General features: G+C 48.0%; 1 protein-coding gene across 1 annotated transcript in view; it reads right to left on the bottom strand.

Annotated features, from left to right (window-relative positions):
- CNKSR3 (CNKSR family member 3) overlaps positions 1 to 15,128 on the bottom strand; it is a 197,056-nt gene that overhangs the window by 103,610 nt on the left and 78,318 nt on the right. The gene's annotated exons all lie outside the window — the stretch shown is intronic.

Below are 15,128 nucleotides of genomic sequence, written 5' to 3' on the forward strand. Positions count from 1 at the left end.
CCATTATTTCGTTTTTCATACGTTGGCTTTTTGATTCCACTACAAAAGACCTTTGTCTCAGTCACTTGAATAAAAGAAGCAGCACTGAACCTTTCTTTAAATCAGTAACATAATCTGGCATTTATGAACTGCATACAATGGATCACCACAAGCACATAGAATAGAACAAAGAATGGATTATGTCTGAACGAGCTTACAAAAACGACTATCAACATTGTCCCCATGTACAGTAAAACTACAGCACCAGAGAGGCTTCACTAGCAAGACAGAAGCGATGTCTACATAGTTCAGTGGTACAGACGAATACTTTTGTGGTTTAGTAGAATATGGATTCAGGCAAATTATTCTACTTCTTTTACGCAGTTTCAATATTTAAATGGTTACCCAACATTCACTGTTTATCAATCAATTAGACATTCATAGAACGCGGAAAATCACCCATGAGGGTCTTGAGGTGCTGGAGATGATGGTTTCTGCATGGGGGTTTTATTATTCAGACATCCAAGTCTTTAGCTCTCTTCTGAATTGCTGGAGCGATGGAGCAATCCTGAGGTGGACGTTGTTCCAGGCCTTGGCTGCCAGGTGTGAGAAGGAGTGTCCTCTGCCGTTGGCTCAGCGGATGCGCGGGGAGTCTGCGAGGGATAGGGATGTCGATCGGAGGTGTCCAGTCGGTTGGTGGAAGGTCAGGCGTTTGTAGATGTATGCTGGTCCTTTATTGTGCAGGGCCCTGTATGTGTGGGTCAACATCTTGAACTGGCATCTCTTCTGAATCGGGACCCAGTGTAGGTTCCTGAGGTGGGGTGTGGTAAGGGTCCTTTCAGGGTGGTCGAGTAGAAGTTGTGCCGCTGCATTCTGTATCATCTGAAGTCTTTTTAGGAGGCATGCCGTGATTCCTACATAAGGTGTGTTCCCGTAGTCCAAGGTGCTGGTGATGAGCGTTTGAGTGACTGTCCTTCTGGTGCTGGTCGAGAGCCACATGAGGATCTTGAGGAGTATGCGAAGGGTGTGGAAGAAGGTGGGTGAAACTTCATTCACTAGTTTCTTCATGGATAGCTTGCTATCCAAGATGATGCTGAGGTTGCCGGCGAGGTCTATTGGGGCGGGGAGTATGCAGATTTCTGCTGGTCACCATGCGTTTCAAGGTGAGGGGTTGTTTCCGAAGATAAGGATTTCCGTCTTGTCCATATTGATCTTGAGACAGTTGTCCTTCATCCGGTTTGCAACATGTATCGTGCATGTGTGGAAGTTGGCTTTGGTGGTGGAGGGGTCCTGGGACAGTGAGAGGATGAGCTGTGTGTCATCAGCGTAGGAGATGCTGCTGAATCTGTGTGATATGACGGTGTTGGCTCAGGGGGTCATGAAGATGTTGAAAAGGATCGGGCTGAGGGATGATCCTTGGAGGGATCCGCAGATCATTCTCTTGGGCTCTGACATGAAAGGTGACAGGCGCATCCTTTGGGTTCTGCCGGCGAGGTACAAGGCTATCCATCACAGGGCATTTCCTTGGATCCCGTGGAGTCTGTTGATCAGGATGTGGTGGGAGACTGTGTCAAATGCGGTGGACAGGTCCAGTAGGATGAGGGCTGCTGTTTCCCCACAGTCCAGGAGGTCTCTGATGTCATTGGCTGCGATCAGGGCTGTCGTGATGCTGCATTTAGCTCACAATCCTGATTGAGGGTTTAAGAAGTTGTGGTCTGCTCGGGGGAGGGCGAGTTGCTAGTTTATTGCTTTCTTGAGGACTTTAGTTGGAAAGGGAAGCAATAAGATGGGCTAGTAGTTCTTCTATCCAGCTAGGTGAGCTGAGGATTTCTTCAGGAGGGACCTCACTTCAGCATGTTTCCAGTATCTATATATTCTACATCAGTATCTACATAATCCAGTATCTATATAATCTATATCACCTATATAACTCGCAATGAAAAGGAAGTGAAATACGTTCAAATGCGGCATGCCAAGAATGAATCCCATTTTAGCATACAAGACTAGCATTAATATTTCAAATAGATGAACCTCGGTTGCCCTCTGTTGAACTTCGCGTTGCAAAATGGAAACGTAAGAGTAAGCAGTGAGAACAGACTACTCTTTTTTTGTTACATGAGCGGACAACAGTGATGCCCCATCTCCCATTGTGCTTGCTGTTACCACAAAGCAACAACTGTAATGATCGTATTGATATATTTGACTATGGAGCTGCTTTAGAAGGGTTATCGGGTGTTGAGAAACAGTGCCGATAGCAGGAGGCCAGGAGATATTTCCTTCTATACCTGCTGAAATTAAGCAGATAACAAAAGCACAGAAGTAACTCGTGCATCTCAGAGCCACTGAAACAATGAAAATCAAAGAGGAACACAACATTCTTCTATTCAATACTCACTATAATCGAACATTTCTGCTGCCAGCTACCAAATGCCACCTTCAGAAAAGTGCTTTCATTAGATATAAGCACTTAGTGGATGGGTGCTTCCTGATGGTACTGAATTCAAAGTGTTGATAACAGATATTTTCACAGACCAGAGGCAGGAGCACAAAAAATAGCAGTGGAAGAATAGGAGGACAGGAGGTATTGATATATGAAATAGGTTTTGGCCCAAAACTGATCAGAGTGGCGTGGGTAGAAAATCAGGCGGGGGGGGTCTCTCAGAACTTGGGTCTATGCTCAGAGGAAGCCTTCTTCCAGGGGTGGGAGTGGTCAGGGTGAAAAACGGTTGTCATTTGGGTACGGGCATTTAGGATTCAAATTGTGGGACGTTACAATGGTGGAAATTGGTGGCCGATTACAAGTGGGGCCCCGATGACCATTTTAGGAGGCATTACCGAGGAATCCGTAATTCTGGTCCCAATTCCCCAGGCCCTTACTCATTTCCTCTTAATATTTCTCCCGGAGACTCCACCTGCTTTCAGCAGATTGAGTCTCCATGTCAGAGACACGATAATCGAGGAGTTGCTATGTAATTCTGATTAGGTTCCTTAGGATGTCGATTATAGCGATAGTCAATCGAGGCTTTTTGCCCCAAGACAATATGCCTCCTGCGAAGTAAAAACACAGAACGTCAAAATGTCAGCCCAGGCTACTGCTTCAAGACTCGGCAGTGAGAAGGAATCCTGCTTCCATTCCCAAGCCCAACACCCTGCTAATAACAGGCCAGCTGCACCCTAGACACAACAGGCATCCGAACAAAAACATCCCGAATATTCCTCCAAAACAGGAGGGATGAGAACTGCACGGGCCGCATTAGTCATTCCCGTCAGATCCCGCCTCAATGGAGGCTCCAGTGAGGGAGAGAAGGCAGTCTGGGTCACGAGCAGCCGGCCTGACAGCCCTGTGCGCGCGTCTAGACTCTCCCGCTTAAAATAACCAAGAGTCTCGCTGGCAGAGAGGTGCGAGATCACCCGGAGGACCCGAAGCAAAGGTCGGCCCGGGCTCAGGGCGACACTCCGCTGGCGGCGAGGGCTTAGCGCGGGCTCCTGTTTCTAGGGCCCGTCCTCGAGCAGAATAAACAGATCGGAGCCGACGAGGGAGGGTGAGACCATCGTGTTTTACTGTCACTGCTGCTTCAGCAGGAATCAATTAGACACCGCGGAAGGTGACCTTGTAATTCCGGGTCAGGAGGCTGCGTGGGCCAATGCACCCCCTGCAAGAATCTGTACTTGACCTTTGGTCGCAGGCTCTGCTCCTGGGAGGTTCGCTCGCCCCCCCCTCCCCCAATATCAATAAAATGAGCATCGCCGTGTCGGGTAATAATAAACATCTGTTGCACAGTGTCACGACACCCTTCAGGGTTAAAAGTGTTTTGCCATGTGCACAAGGACTGTAAAGCTTCCAGTGCATTGCACTACTGTGTCAGGATCCATTCAAAACATGCCCTTACACTCTGGGTAGAAAAGCAATTATACTGTGTATACAACATGAAAATGTAAAAGCTCTGCTGGACTGCTATGGTGTCACATTGTCAGGACGCCACGTATCATGCCCTGAACACTCCTTTTTAAAATGAAAGTTAAACGACGAGGGAAACCACGGGGTTAAATTCAAGTAAACAAGCGACAACTTACAAATACACCAATTTCCACAGTACAGGACTTGCTGCATTATGGTGGGTGGCTCTTCAAAACCATTTCTACGGTGAGAAATTGACAGATATGCAAACAATTTGGAAGGTAAACTTTTCTTTCTGTCCTACTTTCTGCATCCACCTGGCTGAGAAATACACGTGACAGGCTGGCCATGACGGGCCCCAGTTTGTTGCCTGGTAATGGTTAGCCCTGCTAAGAGCCCAAGACGGATGACGTAAGCAGCCTGTGTCCAACACCCATCCTTAACCTTAGATCAGATTCATGAAGTCCCTGCTGGTGTCAAACAGATGTTTCTCTGATTCCTGCCAAGATGGTGGCTGGTGTCCAGACATCCCTCTGACACGTCTTACGGGGCCATGGCTTAACACCGTGTTCTGGGCCTTATCTGGTTTCAGTTACAGCTAAGAGAGGCTCACTTGTGCATTCCAGCGCATCTGGCGGACGCAAAGAGCCCTGGCAGCACTTCCTCCTTGCAATCGGCAGTCAAAGCATCCGCTTATTGGATCACCGCGTTTAGCTTGTTTTGACATCTGTATTATCAAAACAACACTGCCCAGGCATGGTCCACACATTGCTGAAGACAACCCATTTTATATTAAGAAGACAGGCTACAGTTCACCAGAGGGGTTCAGTAAAAAGAACACCCACCGAGACTAACTGAAATAAAATATATTCAACAAGCCTTAGCCCAGTCAATCGTTTTGGCTTTTGTAGTGAAAAGCTTTTTTAAACACCCGGAAGAAACATCACCTGGTTCCATAAACTGAATCAGTAGGCACAAGAGATTCAGAGGCGGCAATGCAAAATGAACGTGGTTACTTGACAGGCAAGGGAAGCTCCCTCGCATGCAGTGATCAAATAACCAAACTCCCATACGGGTGCTGCATGTTCAACAGCAGAACCAGGTACTACAACGTACACAGAACACTAACAGTACAGGCACCCGTGAAAAGAGGGGGGCGGGGGGGGGGGGGAAGGAGTGCACGCAGGTACATTTGTTTGTTGGTGCAATAGTGGAATGTGGTGGAATAGTATGAGAGAAGGAGTATGGATGGCATGGTGTACTGTGATGTGTCATGGTGTGACGGTGCATATGGTGTTTTGATGTGTAAGGTCTCTTTATGCTGGTGTGTGTTTGCCAGTTGGTGCATGTGATTGTTAAGCTGTTTGGGATGTGTGCGAGGGTGTCCGCTTGTGCACAAGTTGGAATTTGAGCAAGTATATTTGTGTTTCCGTGTGGAAAGGTGTGCCTAACAGATTAGTGAGGGGTGGAAGGCATATATTTTCCCTTGAATTTACTGCAAAAATACTTGTCCTGGGAAATGATTGTGTCGCAGAAGTCCTTTGTAAACATCACACAAATATGAACCATTAATCACATCACACCAAAACGCACACAACACATATCCGGATGTTTTTATTTCACAATATGCAGTGATGTAAAATCTATTTTTGGCGGGACCTTTCTCATAACATTTAACTAAAAACGGATATTTGGAAAAGCTATTAATAAAGATAAATTTGACATTGAATTTTAAATTTAGATTGTGAATCCCAGAGATTTTGCTTTGAAGCACCAGTTGCGGGAAGGTGCCAGTCAACGCAAGTTTAGAGATCAACCACTGCAATGGTAAAAAGCAAACAGACGGCTGGGATAAAAACATCCCTCTCTAATGCTTAAGGTAATGGACTAATTTTTTTTAACATCCAATTGCAAATTAGAAGTATTGATTCGAACATGTATTTATCTGACTTCTCAGAACATCAATGTTATCAAGGTTCTAGTCTTACTATCAAACTTCAGAAAATCAATACCCCATTGGGGTGGGTTTCACAAATGTTGACCCCAAAAGTGCCAAGTTAAGTAATTTCTAGATTTTGATCCATGCGTTTGTCCATTATTAAGCTTTATGCAGGAAACATTTATGTAATTGTTCGAGCCCCGAGCCCTCAACGTTTCAAAAAGCCATTTTAAGGGGTCAACTACTATAGAAAAAAAATGTTTCTTTGTCGCGTCCTGGATCTAAAACAATCACCAATAATATGCATTAGAGAATGTAGCTTTGTATTAAGTCTCCTTGGGTTTCGAGGTCCATTGTGATAAACTGCTAAACTACCAGTCCCATGAATATTTGACTGTAATATCAGGATAGAAAGAGGACGCAGAGACAATATAAAATAAAATCAGTGAGAGAATTCATAAAGGCCTAGAAAAGGGACTACTGTTGTGTGCATCTCAGTATGAAAGTGAAGACAGAGTGTGGCACCCAGTGTTACCCAAGGAAAGGAAATGGGAAACTTGGGTGAACACTGATATTCCATGTGCCCCCTGCTTTCAAAGAACCCGGAAAATGTGACCTGAAGTAAAACGGTGCTGGAGTTCGGTCAGAAGACTCAGGACTGAACAGAAAGTACTCCTCCAACTGGAAAGAGAGAGTTATATGGGACTTCCAGATCAGCCCAAATTGCTGCCTACACCTCCCCGAAAACAAATCCCTAATCTCCTTTCCTGTCATATGCTTCTCTTTCCACAATGAAGCAGACACCGTTATTATTAGCAACAAAAATGCGGCATCTCTGAGGACGTGCTTCAACACGTACACTGCCTGTGAAGACGGTGGAAAGGTTTTCAGTTTACATACCCGGGAGGTCAGAGCCAGTAAAAGTATGCCTCCCATGAGGAAGGGCTGCCAGAAAGGGAAGTTAAATTTGGCATCAGTAACAACAAAGGCTTTCAGAAAACAAACATTTTCTGTAAAGACTTGGGGGGGGGGGGGGGGGGTGGAGTTGGGATTATCGACTGCCGCCAATCTGAGAAAAATACAGCTAGGGGGTGGGTTGGGGGGGGGGGGGTTAAGGACTAGGAGATACCGCCTTGTTCCAATTACAGCCGGTTTATCGTTTCATTCGAAGAGCCGCAGTCAAAACTTCATGAACACAGTAACTCAAGGCAACGCCAAAAACATTGGTTTTATGATTACACATACATTTTCCACTTGAATCAAAGAAGATGGTATGATTTTGCCATGATGTTCACACAGAGGTCCTTGCACAGCCAAGAGCGCAAGAACGGGCTTTGATAAACATATGGAAGAGGAGGATCAAAAAAAATATTTGTCTCTGGGAATACCAAATGTGTTTAGATTTGCCCAAAATATTTGAGGAGACCACTTCACAAGAGAGCTAGAGAGCCAACGTATACAAATGTGCTTGGGTCATGACCAACAGTTCACAATAGCAACGTAAATACAGAGCATTTTGATGCGGATGCATTCATTCCTCACTTTCATCAACTGATTGCTCATAGCACAGTCATGCAACCTCGGGCTCATATGTTGCTTTAAAGAACACTTACAACAAACTTTCACAAAGTTGGCCCATATCATTACCACCAATAACATACCTCTGAACCATTTCAGTCTCCAAGGAGAGAGTAATCTTGCTGAAACTAATGGTGATGAAAATGTGTTTTGGAGGACAAAGAAGGTTTCAGGATGGGTAAGCCTTCTGAAGTTATTTGAAGAGTTATGTGAAGAGGAGTCCAAGGTGAGAAACACCACCAGAAAAGAGGGAAAGCTCAGAGGTATGCATTAATAGTAAACAAAGGTAAGCTGAAGTGCTTGCCCTTCTACTTTTCCACATGGAAGTCCCTTGGTACTCCATCGAGGCAGAAGACATGCCCCAGATTGACAGACTGAATCTGTGCTGGTATGTCCGTTACCTCAAAGCATCATCCCACCAACTCAAAGTGTTAGAGAAGAGTTTCACCCCTCACTGCCCCGACAGTTGCACTAAAGTCTATGAACAAGTCTCCACCAGTCAAGAATCTGCCACTCCTGCTAAATAAATAAGCACTACTGACATCAACAGAGCGCAAACTTTCTGAATGAGGGGAAGAAAGAGCTGAAAAGAATTAACTAGGTGAGCGCAACGTCATGTTCAGCATGGAAAGATTTACCACCTTTGCTATATTAGCTGGCCCCAATCTAAACGTATTGGTTTTAAAATATATCTACAGAGCAGGAGACATACAGTCCAAGGACCCAGCTTCCAAATCTCCAGACATACGTAAACAGCACAAGGAAAAAACATTTAGGGGCAAGAATTGCAACTGAACATCGTGCAAAGGGATCAACCAGGTAAAGACCTGAAAAGTAATCAGCAGTCCCAAGAAGGAACCGAACTCTGCCTACTGGCCTATATGAGGACAATCCCATAACTAGCATGAGAACAAAGATTCGAGTGAAGGAAGTTCCTATCAACGCTCTCTGAAAACATTACGCTAGGACCATTAAAGAAGAAACATATAAATGACACGACTTGAAATCGTGTTCAAACAACACTGGAAAATTAACTTAATTACAGCCCTGATGCACAGCCATGACTTCTCCAGTCACCTTTTAAACAAACTTCAAAGGAGTTTGATGGGCACATTTTTGTACGTAAAGCATAGGCCCAGGTCAACAGAAATGTGAACGTGTGTACACACCCCCTCCCACCGACAGGACATTTGGTGCCTGCCCATAAGACAACTGTAACAAGTTTTCTAGAAAGGTGGTTTTTTTACGACATCCTCAAACTCACACAAGAGGCTCTGGGCCTGGAGAAAGTTAAACGTGTGCACAGGGTTGCCAGTTTCCGAAGGGGAACTCATCTGAGGACAGCAAGAGTCGAATAAAGCACAGGAAGGAAGCCCAGAGGAGATAGATCGATAGATAGAATAACAATTAGTAAAATGGTGTTTGATCTGATACAATTAAAATCCATTTTAATCTTACCATTTAACATAGGAGCAGTGATAGAGTTAACGATTTCGCCTTATCCTACTCATAAAAAAAAATACATTTAGAACATTTAGCAAGAGCACTAGGAACGACACCATAACTCTGTTAAATGGGTTGCAGCGGCTTGAGAGGTGCTACAAGCAAATGAGAGGGTGGAGCACGCGCACTGAGGCCTAACTGGGCACTTGCACGCGACGCACCAGCTATTAACGACTTAGTTGCTGTGACTAAAACGCCTATCAGAGGCGAGAAGCTTCTGCCCGCGAGGCCGAGCACGTGACATGGAGATCTATCTGCAAAGGCCCCAGGGACGCCGCGTGGGAGAGGCGCACAGCTGGGCCGCTCGGGCGAGGGACCTGCACCGCGAGCCCAGATTTATGGGTCCAGCTGGGAGGCCGATTCCCCCGAACCGTGGGCCTTTTATACCAAGAAAAAAGATATCACAATGCAACACACAAGGTCGACGACAATAGCTGGGATGCGTGCTAGATACATTACATTCATCTGGCTCCTAAGCAAGCTCGGAAAAGGGAAGGAAAAGTTGCATTCACCAGAAATCACAGGGCGGGGGGACGAGACACCAAGGTATTAGAGATGCAGGGCTTTGTCGAGTTTTTCTTATCTTAAGTACTTTTCCACGTGAGCTTCCCCTTCAAGCTGTGGTGAATCCGTCTCAAAGCATAAGATTTACAGACTCGAGCATGAAGTCACAAAAACCTCAAAAAGAAGCGCATAATACATCAAACAAGCATTGGCATAGCCAATAGGTCTTGCATTTGGGACCTTATAAGTGTTTAGCCATTCAACAGTTGGTGTTGTTGCACCAAGGATATTCTGCTGCATAACTAAATACTTATAGGGTCCAAAAAGTGAGACCTATTGGCTATGCCAATGCCGGTTTGTTTTTTGTTGCTGTTTTGTTTAAGTTACCAGATCTACAATAGCTGGACATGGTTTTTTAACAGTTCTTTGCTTCAAATGAACTTGTTTTCATTGCTCTGAATGTTGTTTCCATTCTGGTTGTAGGAAGCAGTCACCCCGGAGGCGTGGGGGCTGCCTAGCTGTGCGCATGCGCCATACTTTGCAAATGAGAAAAAGCCTGGTGCAGGCGCAATTTACAAGTGTGGAGTGAGCGAGCCCCAGGCAGCATGACTCACTCACACAGGAGTTCATGCACTGCACCTGCATACTCAGCATGGTTTAAGGAAACTCAAACCACTCCCTCCCAGGCAGCGAACACATATTTACCAAGAAACTCTGAGAAGAGCCTGCCTGCTGTACTGACGGCTGGTGGTGTGTGTGCCTGGTGAAAGCGTGCACTGACGGCTGGTGGTGTGTGTGCCTGGTGGAAGCGTGCACTGACGGCTGGTGGTGTTTGTGCCTGGTGGAAGCGTGCACCGACGGCTGGTGGTGTTTGTGCCTGGTGGAAGCGTGCACAGACGGCTGGTGGTGTGTGTGCCTGGTGGAAGCGTGCACAGACGGCTGGTGGTGTGTGTGGCTGGTGGAAGTGTGCACTGACGGCTGGTGGTGTGTGTGCCCGGTGGAAGCGTGCACTGACGGCTGGTGGTGTGTGTGCCTGGTGGAAGCGTGCACTGACGGCTGGTGGTGTGTGTCCCTGGTGGAAGCGTGCACTGACGGCTGGTGGTGTGTGTGCCCGGTGGAAGCGTGCACTGACGGCTGGAGGTGTGTGTGCCCGGTGGAAGCGTGCACTGACGGCTGGTGGTGTGTGTGTGTGTGTGCCTGGTGGAAGCGTGCACCGACAGCTGGTTGTGTGTGTGTGCCTGGTGGAAGCGTGCACCGACGGCTGGTGGTGTGTGTGCCTGGTGGAAGCATGCACCGACAGCTGGTGGTGTGTGTGTGCCTGGTGGAAGCGTGCACCGACAGCTGGTGGTGTGTGTGCCTGGTGGAAGCGTGCACCGACAGCTGGTGGTGTGTGTGCCTGGTGGAAGCATACACAGACGGCTGGTGGTGTGTGTGTGTGTGTGCCTGGTGGAAGCGTGCACCGGCGGCTGGTGGTGTGTGCGCCTGGTGGAAGCATGCACCGACGGCTGGTTGTGTGTGTGTGTGTGTGCCTGGTGGAAGCGTGCACCGACAGCTGGTTGTGTGTGTGTGTGCCTGGTGGAAGCGTGCACCGACAGCTGGTTGTGTGTGTGTGTGTGTGTGTGTGTGCCTGGTGGAAGCGTGCACCGACAGCTGTGTGTGTGCCTGGTGGAAGCGTGCACCGACAGCTGGTTGTGTATGTGTGTGTGTGTGCCTGGTGGAAGCGTGCACCGACAGATGGTGGTGTGTGTGCCTGGTGGAAGCATGCACCGACAGCTGGTGGGGTGTGTGTGTCTGGTGGAAGCGTGCACCGAGGGCTGGTGGTGTATGTGCCTGGTGGAAGCGTGCACCGACAGCTGGTGGTGTATGTGCCTGGTGGAAGCGTGCACTGACGGCTGGTGGTGTGTGTGCCCGGTGGAAGTGTGCACTGACGGCTGGTGGTGTGTGTGTCTGGTGGAAGCGTGCACCAAGGGCTGGTGGTGTTTGTGCCTGGTGGAAGCGTGCACCGACAGCTGGTGGTGTATGTGCCTGTTGGAAACATGCACCGACGGCTGGTGGTGTGTGTGCCTGGTGGAAGCGTGCACTGACGGCTGGTGGTGTGTGTGCCCGGTGGAAGCGTGCACTGACAGCTGGTGGTGTGTGCGCCCGGTGGAAGCGTGCACTGACAGCTGGTGGTGTGTGCCTGGTGGAAGCGTGCACCGACGGCTGGTGGTGTTTGTGCCTGGTGGAAGCGTGCACTGACAGCTGGTGGTGTGTGTGCGCCCGGTGGAAGCGTGCACAGACGGCTGGTGGTGTGTGTGCCCGGTGGAAGCGTGCACTGACAGCTGGTGGTGTGTGCGCCCGGTGGAAGCGTGCACTGACAGCTGGTGGTGTGTGCGCCCGGTGGAAGCGTGCACTGACAGCTGGTGGTGTGTGCGCCCGGTGGAAGCGTGCACTGACAGCTGGTGGTGTGTGCGCCCGGTGGAAGCGTGCACCGACGGCTGGTGGTGTGTGTGCCCGGTGGAAGCGTGCACCGACGGCTGGTGGTGTGTCTGCCCGGTGGAAGCGTGCACTGACTGGTGGTGTGTGTGCCCGGTGGAAGCGCGCACTGACGGCTGGTGTTGTGTGCCCGGTGGAAGCGTGCACTGACGGCTGGTGGTGTGTGTGCCCGGTGGAAGCGTGCACTGACGGCTGGTGGTGTGTGTGCCTGGTGGTGTGTGTGCCCGGTGGAAGCGTGCACTGACGGCTGGTGGTGTGTGCCCCCGGTGGAAGCGTGCACTGACGGCTAGTGGTGTGTGTGCCCGGTGGAAGCGTGCACTGACGGCTGGTGGTGTGTGCGCCTGGTGGAAGCGTGCACTGACAGCTGGTGGTGTGTGCGCCTGGTGGAAGCGTGCACTGACAGCTGGTGGTGAGTGCGCCCGGTGGAAGCGTGCACTGACGGCTGGTGGTGTGTCTGCCCGGTGGAAGCGTGCACTGACTGGTGGTGTGTGTGCCCGGTGGAAGCATGCACTGACGGCTGGTGGTGTGTGCCTGGTGGAAGCATGCACTGACGGCTGGTGGTGTGTGTGCCCGGAGAAAGCGTGCACTGACGGCTGGTGGTGTGTGTGCCCGGTGGAAGCGTGCACTGACGGCTGGTGGTGTGTGTGCCCGGTGGAAGCGTGCACCGACGGCTGGTGGTGTGTGCCCGGTGGAAGCGTGCACCGACGGCTGGTGGTGTGTGCCCGGTGGAAGCGTGCACCGACGGCTGATGGTGTGTGTGCCTGGTGGAAGCAGGAGCATTCACAGTGATAGAAGACACAAATGAAACTCACTAGGGGGAATGCGAGCAGAGGAGGATGATTCACAGCTAGAAGACACAAATGAAGCTGACCAGGAGAGAGGAGGAAAAGGGAGGGGGTGTTAAGCAGAGGGGCCGGATTACCACAATAAAAAACACAGATGGCAGCTGTTCACGTGCACGAGCTAGTGAACGCAAGCTGTAGGCCAGCAAAAGTCTATGGTGGCACTTTTAAAAGACACTTACTAATGTCTTGAAGAGACAGCGCATGCGCTGTCTCAGACGAGACCTAAAGAAGAACAGCGAGTCTAGAACGGAGTATTTTATTTTAAATTTTAAACAAAAATGCAATTTTTGCTGACACACTGTCTGGTATTCAGGATCCCCTTAGCAGCGAGCCAGCATAGAGTGAGTACAGGGCTGTAAATGGGAGGGGGGAGGGGTGGAGGGTGTCTAAAAGGGGTGTGGCCTGTGTAATTAAGAGAGTTACTTGAACGCAGGCTACATTTCTGTGATTCCCATAGTGTACCCGCATTTTGCTTCCTCTGAGCTTGGTCATTGAGTCCTGAAACATAAGACAACTGACATTCCTAAAATTACCTAAGACAATTCACTTTGACAATGGATGTTAGTTTTTTAAGATAAGGGAGTAACATCAATACTTTTGTTGCAAATAATATTGTAAATATTTCAATTCTGAAATTAGGAGACTGAATTAAACATTACTGAGGGGGCAGTGGTCTTTAAAGTGTTTCAATCACTCCTGTTATATTCTCTCTGTTAGACCTGTATGTCCTTTTTTATCTCCACTTCTTCATCTGGTACATCGCATGTTTTTCCTATTCAGCACCCTCTTTTCACTTTCTCCTAAATGTACTTCCCCGCATCTCTATCATTTCACCACCCTCCAAACACACAAAAACCCACTCACCTGTCAAGACGGCATTTTCTTTTACTTCTCAATGTTTTTGCAACTGTATACCTCTTCCGAACACAATTGCACAGAACAATTGCAACCAGAACAAGAGACCACTGTTCTCTGCGCTCTGCAGAGAGGCCAATGATTGGATGACCATATGTTCTGAACACCTTTTTGACCCACTGAAGGGCACTCTGACAACCTCACACTGCCTTCACCATCACCCCCAGTGCTCTCAATGCAATGAATACAGCTAGATTCCTCCTTATCCAGTTTTGCGAGTCCTTAATAGCGATTCATAAGGAATCGCTATTAAGGACTTGCAAAACGGGATTCATGTAGGAATTGCAAAAAATATTGCGATTCCTACATCTTCCTTATTTGCGATTAGCAAATTGCTAATCGCAAATAAGGATGCGATTTCAAGGGTGCCAGGGGTGTCCAAAAGACACCCTGTAGCACCCCTGAAAAGCAAATGTAGCCAGATGTTACACACACACATGTCCTTTGGACATGTGTGTGCGCAACATACCACTAAGAAAAATGCACTAAAGTGCATTTTTCTGAGTTTTCACTATTTACCACGAAGTCTGACTTCGTGGTAAATAGCAGGCAGAAATTGCGAATTCGCAAATTGAAAATGGTTGATGAATTGCATTTAAGGAATCTCAAATAGAGATTCCTTAAATGCAATTCCTCGCAAATATGAGATTTCGCAATTAGCGATTTTTGCATTTGGGATGATGAATCCCAAATGCAAAAATTGCACTCGCAAAGTGCAAGCCGAATTTTCTTTGATGAATCTAGCTGATAGTCCCTTATAAGCATCTGGAGGTATCTTGGTTCAAAGTATGCATGATCCAAAAGCAGTATGCTACAAGGACAAAATAAAGAAACTAAACATCCTGGAAATAGCGAACACTTTTAAGGAACGCAAAATCAAGCAAAACATGTAAAATATAAGCAGGAACTAATTCGCTGTTGTGGATTACCTTAACGTTTCATATATTCATTGTTCAGAAATCGAGCCATGTTTTTGACAGCAAAATAGTTAAGGGCATAAAAAGAGCCAGAAAGGGACCGGTTTCAATGTCCATTTTTAATTGCGTCCAATTATCAGATCACGAAGAAACCGGCCCTACTTAAATCCCCGAGTGTCATTATTTTCATGTAACATAACATTTGTATTTACAGAGCACAGCGTTCACCCTCCTCCCATACCCCTAAAGATCTACACTTATTCGCGTCAATGACACTCATTTTTTAGGTCGAGGTACTATCCGGTTCGTCAGAACCGGAAGTAGCGAGATCTTATGTTTCTTAGAGGGGCTCTTAATCCCGCCTCTAATTTTGGCTCTCTCCCATTGGCTGGCTTCCTAAATGGAGGCCAGCCATTGCAGGAGAGAGCCGTCACTCCAAATAGGCTCAGTCCTTTTCGGATTTGGAGGTGTGTTCGGCGTTCTTCTTTCCACTTTTTAGCCACGCCTACTTTTGAACACCGAACACGCCCCCAAATCCAGAAAAAAACCGGAAGCTTGTGTCCGCCATGGTTTGT

This window comes from Lissotriton helveticus, chromosome 6 (genome assembly GCF_964261635.1).
Source record: "Lissotriton helveticus chromosome 6, aLisHel1.1, whole genome shotgun sequence".
NCBI classification, from domain to species: domain Eukaryota; kingdom Metazoa; phylum Chordata; class Amphibia; order Caudata; family Salamandridae; genus Lissotriton; species Lissotriton helveticus.